Raw genomic sequence first — 10,132 nt, 5'->3', positions numbered from 1 at the left:
AGCAGTCCGCAGAGTATCAAGAAGGATTTATGAACTAAAGACCAATATTCAGACCTATTCTGATGGAATGACAGAAATCTAAGGGTAAAGACAAAAAACAAAAACTTACAGAACAGGGAAAAATAGGTGCCTGGAAAAGTAACAAGATTCAACTGACACGAGATTTCTTCTCATCAGCTCTACTAGATGCTAGAAGCCCATGGCGTAACGTCATCAAAGTTCTGAGGAAAAATGGTTTTTAGTATAGAATATAAAATTTTATACCTAGCCAAACTGTCAACAAGAGGGTAGCACCCAAAACAGTCATTTTCAGATGTGGAAGAATTTATGATACTATTGCGTTAATTTCCTTTGGCTACTGTAATAAATCACCACAAACTTCACAAACTTGGTGGCTTAAAACAACACAAATTTATTCTCTCACCATCCTGGAGGACAGAAGTCTGAAATCAGTGTCCCGGGGGTGAAGTCAAGGTGTTGGCAGGGCCACGTTCTCTCTGGAGGCTCCAGGGGAAGACCATTCCTTGCCTGTTCCAGTTTCTGATGGCAGCTGGCATTCTTCAGTTTTTGGCTGCATCGCTATAGTCTTTAAGGCCGGCATCTTCAAATCTCTCTCCATTCCATTTCATCTCCATCTGCTCTGTCTCTGTGACTTATCTCCATCTGCCTCTGTCTTATGAGGCCACGTATGATTGCATTTAGGACCCATTTAGATAATCCAGGATAATCTAAATCCTTAACTTAATTATATCTGCAAAGACCCTATTTTGCCATATAAGGTAACATTCACAGGTTCCAGAGTTTAGGATATGGATATCTTTGGGGGTGCCATTTTTCAGCCTACCACCAGTTACCGATCACACACCCTAAATGAAAGCAGATTTTGATGAAATACTCTAGCAAAACTAAAAAGGAATTTAAAAAGAGAATGACATGAGAGACAAGAAAAAATGCAGCTGGAAGTGACCCAGAAGAAGTGAAGAAAGCTGAAGGAAATTATGAGACTCCACTAGAATCTTCACTGCGTAGAAAAGTCTCCTTAGGGGCCAGCCCAGTGGCGCAGCAGTTAAGTTCGCACGTTCCGCTTCAGCAGCCCGGGGTTCACAGGTTCGGATCCTGGGTGCGGACATGTCATCACTTGGCACGCCATGCTGTGGTAGGCGTCCCACATATAAAGTAGAGGAAGATGGGCATGGATGTTAGCTCAGGGCCAGTCTTCCTCAGCGAAAAAGGAGGAGGATTGGCAGCAGTTAGCTCAGGGCTAATCCTCCTCAAAAAAAGAAAAAGTCTCCTTAGAATTTCAAAGCTGTCATAACAGGTAATCACGTTTCCTTCTTCTCTGTGGAGCCAGTCTTATTATTTGTTTCTCCAGTGAATAGTGTTCATCCAGTCACACAGCTGTTATTGGTTTTCAACTTTTAGACATCATGGGCAAAATGTGGAACATTTACTTGTAGCCACAGAACAGAGTGCAAATGTTATAAACCTTGAAATTGTAAAAAACAGTATAATAAAATTGAGAGTGAGAGAGAGGTAGAAAAAAAGAGAGTTTCACTGATTTTTTCAGCTTTCATAGTGAGGAGTTAATGAATGCTGTATGAAGTGTATGAATCAAGGCAGATTTTTAGGTAGATTATCGAGAGTAACCAGTAGAAGAGCTAAAATGAGTAACATAACTGAACAAACCGGAGGTAAAAGCGAGAGGTGAGAGGCGGTGTGAGCACTGAATTCCTAATCCTGCATGGAGAGCCGCCAGCGGACGCTCTCTAAAGATAAGCCACAAATCAAGATATAATTGTGTTTTTCAAAAGTGTAATAGACGTTACCATAAGAAATAAAAAGAGGAACTTTCAACACAGGTTTCCTCTGGGGAGTGGCACTGGGTTTAGAAGAGGATGGGGGGAGATTTTTACTTTTCACTTTGGATTCTGCTGTGCTATTTGAATATTTTCAACTATGCCCATGGACTACATTTATAGTTTTAAAAAAAACCTTCATAATACAAATAAACATAGCACTTTGAAACACGAAGCAAGTTGCCTGAGAGGTCAGCAAGTCTCCTGCCATGTGCCATGTACCAGGATCCTTTCTGAAGAGCACAGGACAGTGACGTCCAGAGGCAACGAGGAGGGTGGTGGGGGTGTGGATTTCTGTCCTCTGGGGAGTGAGAGAAGCAGCGGAGGCAGCTCAGCCTCGAGAAGAGAAGGCCTGTGGGGACTGAGAGCCTCCGTCAAAGCTTTGGAGGCTGCCATGAGGGCAGAGGGCACAGATTTGTTTTTTGAGGCCCCAAAGGTTAGAACTAGGATCAGATGGTGGAATGTTTAGAAAGACTTCAGCTCACTGTGAGGAGCACAGAGACAGGACGGGGGTCCTCAGTGTAGTGAGTTCCCCATCAATGAAGGTGCTCCAGATCAGTATTTGGGAGGAGTACAGAGGGACACAGCACAAAAGGACAGAAAGAACATGAAATTTGGAATCAGACGGCTAGTGAGTCTAATCCTTGTCCACGTTCTTGAGTGGCAGTGTGACCTTGAGCAAGGCAAATGCCTGAACCTCTCTGAGGCCCAGTTTCCCTTGACTGAAAACAGGATTAATAACTGCTCGCTGATCCTGTTGTTACAAAGGCTTACGTGAAATACTCCACTGGAAAATCAGCCAGCACAGTGCCTGGCATTTACTAAGTGTGCAATAAATGGTAGATGTCATTACGGAGGGCACTGGATGGCATGAGAGAGAATAAGCCATGTCACCTAGGCAGTCCCTCCATCCTGAGATTCCTGGGCCTTCGGAAGCAGACGTTGGGCACTGAGCTTAGGGACTCTGTCTGAAAGCCGGGAGACTCCCTTCCGTTCCTACTGTGGGGACCACTGGGCCAGGTCTGGGGTGGATTCTTTCCTACTTTGCCAGCTGGAGACTGAGGAAGTTCTGGATCCTACCATGAGCCAGGGGTCAAATAGGAGAAGGGGCCATCTGCCCCCAAGGTGACAACATCATCTGGAGCATCCCTTCAAAGGAGAGTTGGGAGGCTTGGAAAATTACTGTGACTTAAGACCTATGAAACCCTTGAGCCCCACAAGTGGCAAGCCGGTGTATAACAGCTTTCCAACCCTGTGTCCGGGGGTAGACTGATTTCCATCTCGGCCTCCGGTGGGCAGCGTGGAGGGCCCCTGGGCCGTGACGGCGCATTCTCAGCCACAGGCGTCATGGCAGCCCTGATGGATTCTCCAGCCCAGACATTTGGGCAGGCGCTGTGCTCTCCCAGGCCACGACCGTGAGCCATTTATAAAGGCAGCTTCCACATAATCACGCCACTGTCCCTTCAAGGACATAGCCTGCCACAGAGCTGGAAGCCTGCACCCCACACCCTCAGCACCACAGCAAACATCACGTGGGAAGGGGGGATGATGTATGGTTTTGTTTTCCTTGTAAAGCATTTAACTGTGAGTAGCCGCGTTCCAGCAGAGCTCTTTGTTTCAAACAGGGAAACCATGGCGTATGGGTCAAGGCAAGGCCAGGGGCTGGGACCCGAGGGGCTCAGCCAGGGCCCAGCTCATTCTCAGAAACCTTGGCTGACCCACATGGCTCCCTCTCATCAAGGGCAGTGTGGACAGGGAGCTGACTTCCCAGATCCCACCGCTTGCCCCTCCCAGGGTCAGGCCCGATGGCCTTCCTCGGTGGCAGTGGTGTGTGTGCACAGCTTATGGTCCACACCAGACGAGGGGTGGTGCTCCTGGAGGGCAGAGATCTTATCTTAGCACTGGGTGCCCTCTGTCCACCCTCACCGAGATCTAACCAAGCAGCTGACACACTGTTCACTGCATAAGGACTAAGAATCAGCAAATGCATGGATGCCCCTTTCCTTTGCTTGCGGAGCACAGGGAGAGGGAATCCCAGAGGCTACTGGGGGGCAGGCACGGAGGGTCTTCCCTTTTCCTACCGATCCTGACACTTCTGTGTTCTCTCCCTTTTCTTTCCTCTCTTTGTCTTCCTAAAAGTTCATAAAAACTAATATACTGTATAGAAACTACATTCCTAAGGATTTTACTCTTTTCATCACATTTCAACCTCACACAACCCTATGGGGTACATTCAGTTGTTGTCCCCATTTTATAGATGAGGAAACCAAGGCTTGGTGTCAAATAATCTCACTGAGGTTGTTACCAGTAGTCAGTGGAGGTGCTGGGATTCAAACCCACATCTGCCTGACCCAGGGACCCCTCCTTTCTTGCCTCTTCCTTTCCTGGTCGTTCTCTTGAGCCCTGTACCACTTGGCCTTGCTCGCTCCTGCTGATGAAGCTCAGCACTGACTTGGAGGCTAGTCCTGCATCACTCACGGTCACTTCTCTCCAAGGGCACGAGGATCCTTTTCTAAAGCTGCCCCTCTGGGTTTGTACTCTCCCAGGGGGCATCACGGCCTCAGTCCAGTTATGGAGGGACTGTGAGCCCTGGAAGGGAGTTGTGTCTAGAAGAAAGTTCTTAGGCTCCTGAGCACAGAGCTGGACTCAAATCCCAGCTCCTCCATGTTTTACCTTAGGCAGATCAGTTAATCTCTCTGGCCCCGTTTCTCCTCAGAAATGGGTTCTTGTGAGGGTTCAGTGAGGTAACATGTTAACCCACCCAGAACAAAGCCTGGAGGGTGGAGGGACTCAGGTGTGAGAGTTACAAAACAGCCTGAGAGACCCTGGCCGGGGTTTGGAACAAACTCCTGGGAACCTGCCTCCCCCAGCCCCTCTGTTGCGGTATCGCCTCAATCACTTTCTAGGCTTTTCTTTAGCTTCCTGAGGCTCCCCTGTATTCTGTGCTTCTTTAGGGTGAAATGTTAAAAGAGTTTATGGGTAGACTGAAGTATATGATCCTAAGTTAGGATTTTTCGTTTCTTTGAAAAACAACATGTTTCTCAATTAGGATACTTCTACTAGAGATTAAATGAATAAAATTAGTTTTCACACTTTTTAAAAAAAAACATAAAGCTTCCAACTATTGCAGTCATGCTGCAAACGGCAGGTGCTCTGAGCCCAAGTATAGAGTGGAGGTGAACAGCACAGGCTCCGGAGTCAGACAAGCCTGAGTTGAAATCCTGGTCTGCACTCAATGACCGCGTGACCTTGGCCGCAAGACTGAGCAGCCTGAGCCTTGGTTTCCTCCTCTGTAAGGTGGGTCTAGAGACAGCCGAGAGGTGAAGCCCCAAGCAGGGTGCCCAGCGCCCAGGGAGGGGACCCAGCGCTACTGGGCTGTGTGGTGGGGTTTGGACACACACACTCTTACATTCACACACACTCACATGCCCACAAAGACGTGGTTTAATCAGTGAACTTCTCTAGTGTCATTCAGGCCACGGGCCCCTCACGAGGCCGGTGAGGTGCTGAGGGGCAGGTGCCAGCAGCAGCGAATCTTCAAGTGCTCGAAGCTTTCCCAGCTCTGTCACCTGCAGAGACAGACAGGTGAGGTTAAAGTGCTACTCAGTGTAGACAGGAGAGTGGTTTAACCTCAGTGTGGTTCCTTTGGCATCTAGCTTTTCTGGATACCTGTATTTTATAAAGGCTTCCCTCTGTAGCCCCCTGTCATAGAAAAGACAAGGTCAAACACAGGGAAACACCCCCAGAACGAACCACTGGACCTTCCACACCCTCCCCGCCTGATTCCCCCCACACCACCTGTCTGCCTACACAAGAGCTGACACGACACGTTCAGGCTGACGGTGAAGAGAAGTGAGGGGCGATTCCACCGAGCTGGTCCTTCCATGTGAGTTGCCCAGGGCCATCGCAGGGCGAACGGTCCCCCCAGAGACTCCTCTGAACTGGAGGTGACTTGAGGCCATGTGGGGAGGAAGACTGCTCCGCTATCTGGGGCCCCTGGAGCCCTGGTGAGTCACAGCACTCCTTCTACTTGCTCTTTCATGGAACGGCAGAGACTGAGCATGGCTGCGGCCCAGGCGTGGTGACAGGCCCTGGGGCCAGAGAAATTGAAAAAGCCCTACAACTGTCTGCAGAGGGCTGCGGGTCTGGTCCGACATCCCCCTTCCAGTGGGCCAGCTATGGTGGCGGCAGTGCATCACACACAGGAGCCGCTAGAGGCGGGGACTAATGCCTCCCTGGGAGGGGGTGATCAGGGATGACTTCTCAGAGGAGGTGATGGGGGCTTGCCAAGGTGAGTCCCTCCCAGTTAAGCAAGGTTTCACGACACCTCATAGCTCTTTCTCTCTCTGGTTCCCCAGCTCAGGACTGGTGGGCCTCCACCAATTCTTGTTCCCCATTCAATATTGAACGCTGCCTTGGACAGATTGAGCTGAAGATCACCCCCTCCTCACCACCCTTTGGCTGGAAGATGACTGACACCCCTCCGGGGGCCTGCAAAGTCCTGCCAGAGAGCCAGGAGTGAAAGTCAGCATGTCCAAGGAAGTCTCATGGTCTTGGAGACCAGATGCAGGCTAAGCCAGCTGTGGAGGAGCCACCTGAGCGCCCAGGCTGCCCAGGAGAGCAGTGGTGCCCCCAGTAGAGAACGTAGCCTACCACATCGAGTGGGGAGGTGGTCAGCTGAGGCGCTCAGCATCACCCTGTAGGGGGAACAACGAAACACTAGGTTGCTTCCAAAGGGTGAGGAGCAGAGAACTGGGTCATCTGAGGAAGGTTGAGGATGGATGGGGATGGAGGTGAAAGTGGTCCTCTAGGACCAGAAGGGCATCCTGGGGAAGAGCGAGCTTCGACATGCTCTGAAACTCTGTAGGAATGAGCTAGGATGGGTGGAGGAGTTACAAGGAAGGAGAATACAATCCGTTATTAAATAATTTATTGTTCCCAAGGTCACCAAGGATGTCGTGTGCTGCTTTGGGAGGCAGTGCGTGACCTGTACCTAGAGACACTCAACAGACTGCAGAGCCTCTTGTCAAGGACGTGGTGGAGAGACTCAAACATCATTGGATAGTGATTGGACCAAGTACCCTGCACTGTTCATTCTTAATCCTGAGAGTCTCTGATTTTATTGTTAGAACAGACCTTAGGAAATGGGCACACCTCATGAAAGGGGGGTGCTCCCCTTCCCTCCTCCTGCCTGGGGGAGCAGTGTTTCAGGACTCCTCCACTGAAGGGCTCTTTCTTCCTCCCCTCCTTTGTCACCCACTCTGAGGCCAGATGGTCCTTGGGGGTGCAAAGCCATCCAGGACTCACCTTGTGCATTCGACTCCTTGTCAGCCTGAGTGAAGCCAAGGGGCAGCCTCTGGGCACGTGCCCCACATTTGGGAGCCACAAACTGCATCTTCAAATCATTTCTCTGTGAGAAGCAATGTCCCCTCTGGCATCACACTTCTTTGAAGCCCTCCTTGTTTTGAAATGTTTTCGCCTTCAATTCCCTTTCCCATCTCAAAAAATGAAAAAACAGAAGTTTATTCATTGTCTATCCCCCAATATTTTTTCCTTATCAATTTCAGTTGGAACATTCAGTACCAGCCCCTGTTGCGCCATACAACGTCCCGTGAATTAATGCACTTCTCTTTTATTGATTTAGTAGTTGGCATTTCCCGGTGATGTGGAGGCTGGTATGGAAAGATAGGGAGTTAACACTCTCAAACTCCGAGAAAGCAATGAAAATTGAGAGGGTTGAGAGAGGCAAGTAAGGACAACCAATGTTATTCATTCAAGAATTCTGTAAAATGGGTCACTTGCGTCTGGACATCTGAGGCAGGTTTAACAAACAATCTGACAGGAAGATGGGCACAGTAGGGGGGTGCACCTACAATTTAGACCTTTTTTATTAACAACAAACTGCCACAAGGGGCCCTAAGAATGTTGCTGCTAAAATAATGGGGACCACAGAAATAGGCCTGGGAGAGGCTGGTGGGAGTAGGAGTTGACAACTAAAGGGTGTGAGGCCTCAGACAAAGGGGGTATGTCCAGCCATGAGCAGAGCCCCAGAACCAGTATGGGGGGTGAAGGGGTGAGGAGAGTTGGAGGAAGTATCTGATTCTAGCGCTGGGGCTGAAACCACGGGATTTGATTACTTTGACCCGTGGCGCAACCCTAACCACGCTGACCACTTTGCTATCACTTTGTTTTAGGCCGTCACTTTTTCTCCCCTGGATTGACAACACCCTCCTAACAAGTCTCCTTGCCTCCAGACCAGGCCCACAGCCCTCTCTGCAACCTTTAACTCCCAAACCACTCTCTACACTGATCTGACCTGATCACGCCCAGCCTCCAGTCCTCCATGTGCCCCATCTCCTTCAGGGAGACTAGGAAATGTCCTTTGACTGACGGATGAATTAACTATGAGTAAGGTGGGTGGGTGCCATGGCCATCAAAGGCCAAAGTGAGGGATTGGGTCCCAGGCATCAGGGACCCAGGAGATCCTGTAGACAGGGAAGGACCCAGTCAGAGCTGTTTGAAGGCAGGAGTCAGAGGGAGAGGCGGCTGGACTGGAGTCAGGAGACCTGGGTGCCCATCCCTTGCCCTGTGATGAGAGCCAAAGGACAGCCCTGGCCCTCTTCCATGCCTGGCATGATACATTCCCCAGCTGCTTCCCTGTGCAGCTCTCTGGGCCGCACTAGAATCAGCGGGGATGGCGGTTGTGATGATGTCATGAGAATACAAGCCAAACCATCTTTAAGAGAGAGAAAGACAGAGGCTGAAGAAACCCGAACCAACAGTGCATACATGCGTTCAGAGAGAGGCACCACAAACCTGCCAGCTCCGGTGTAGCTTCTCCTTTCCTGGCACAGAGCAGAAAGGCCGTTCTCACACACCTAAGCTCAGATTAACTGCAGTTGCTAATAATAAGGTTAAGAGAGGAAGGTGCTGCTTCCTCTTCTTCAGCAAATACTGCAGGAACGCTTGCTTAGAGCCTCCTCTTTTCAGGGGTGGGGCTGGGGCTCGGCAACTAGACTCGTCCAAGCCCAGCTCAGGTCATTTTGTTCGGAGAGGATGAGCAAGAGCAGGAGAGGGGCAAGTCTGGGCATCTCATCCATCCAGGGGCCTTTCTAGTCTCCTCAAAATCTTCCTGTCTGGAGGCATGCTGGAGCAATCAGGATTATTCTGGTGCCTACGAAGGACAGGACCCAGGCTGAGAGCCCCCTGGACTAAGGCAGAGCGGTGGGGTCTTTTCATCCAGCTTCTCCTTATATTTGCAGGGTGCCCATTTCCATATCATTATCATGTTATGTAAGCATGGTAGTTTATTCTTCAAGATTTCCAAGGGCTAACAAATGTCGAGCATATTAAAAACTAGTAATCCAAAGTACATTGATTATTTACATATACAGTTTATACCAAACCAGCGAAGTGATAGTCTAGAATAATAATTAGGCTATAAATGCAAAACTGCATTGCACATGTACTAAAGGTTTGTTAAATAAATAAGATAACTCACAAACGTTTTCAACGGGCTGAAAGGAAAGCCCAGGAAGAAGAGGAAATTTGCAGAATGGAGACTGCTTGGTGTCCAGGCAGACGCCACAAGGTGACATTAGACTCTGAGTTAGCAGGACAGTCCATAGTGGTCTGTACAGCAAGGAGAGGAACACAGGCAGGAGGAGCCGACAGCCAGGGGACAGCAGGCTGTGAGCAAGCTCACCAACAAGTGGAGCTTCAGAGGGGAAGTCAGATCTTCCGGTGGAGGAAGCAACGTTGAGTTCCACACGAGAAGATGATAATGGGGAACCTTTGAGTGTTTACTGTGTCCTAGGCACTCCGCTAAATGTCGTGCAGTATCTAGTTTCATTGTTGTACAACCCTGTGAGGGAGGTGATGTTACTGTCACCACCACTTCTATTTATTGACGAACAAACTCATGCTCAGAGAGCTGAAATAACTTCCCCAAGTCACAGATGGCAGTTTCTGAATCCTCTAGCCTGACGCCAAAGCCCAGGTGACCGACCACTGTGCTACACTGCCTCTGCAAAGCACTGGTTCAGAGTCAAGGCACTTCTACTTCCTTCAGTCTTGCTCAATATGACGTCCTCCATTATATGTTTATTTTGAGAGGGGGGCAAACATTTGTAATATGTATGTATTTATTTGTGCTAAAATAATAAAGATTTCCACGTACAGAAAGCACAGTCGACTAGAGTTGCTTGAAGCAATTGCCCTTGAACTCTGCAGCCGGAACCCTGGGGGCGTATCTCAATTCCAGGTGGGGTACTTCG

The 10,132-nt window shown here is 49.4% G+C and overlaps 1 long non-coding RNA gene across 2 annotated transcripts; it reads right to left on the bottom strand.

The window, feature by feature from the left end:
• Nucleotides 1-388: 388 nt before the first annotated feature.
• Nucleotides 389-8,847, bottom strand: LOC103552432 (uncharacterized). 2 transcript variants are annotated; one of them, XR_011529170.1, is made up of 4 exons: nt 8,673-8,847; nt 7,164-7,354; nt 5,282-5,425; nt 389-1,486 (listed from the first exon to the last, which is right to left on the bottom strand). It is a non-coding gene; the product is annotated as an uncharacterized lncRNA (long non-coding RNA). The 2 variants fall into 2 exon arrangements; XR_545253.2 differs by lacking the exon at nt 389-1,486 and having other exon boundaries at nt 1,622-5,425.
• Nucleotides 8,848-10,132: the final 1,285 nt, after the last annotated feature.

The sequence above is a fragment of the Equus przewalskii genome, chromosome 18 (assembly GCF_037783145.1).
Source record: "Equus przewalskii isolate Varuska chromosome 18, EquPr2, whole genome shotgun sequence".
In the NCBI taxonomy this organism is placed as follows: Eukaryota; Metazoa; Chordata; class Mammalia; order Perissodactyla; family Equidae; genus Equus; species Equus przewalskii.
Note: the sequence above shows the minus strand (reverse complement) of the source record. Positions and strands in the feature narration are given on the sequence as shown.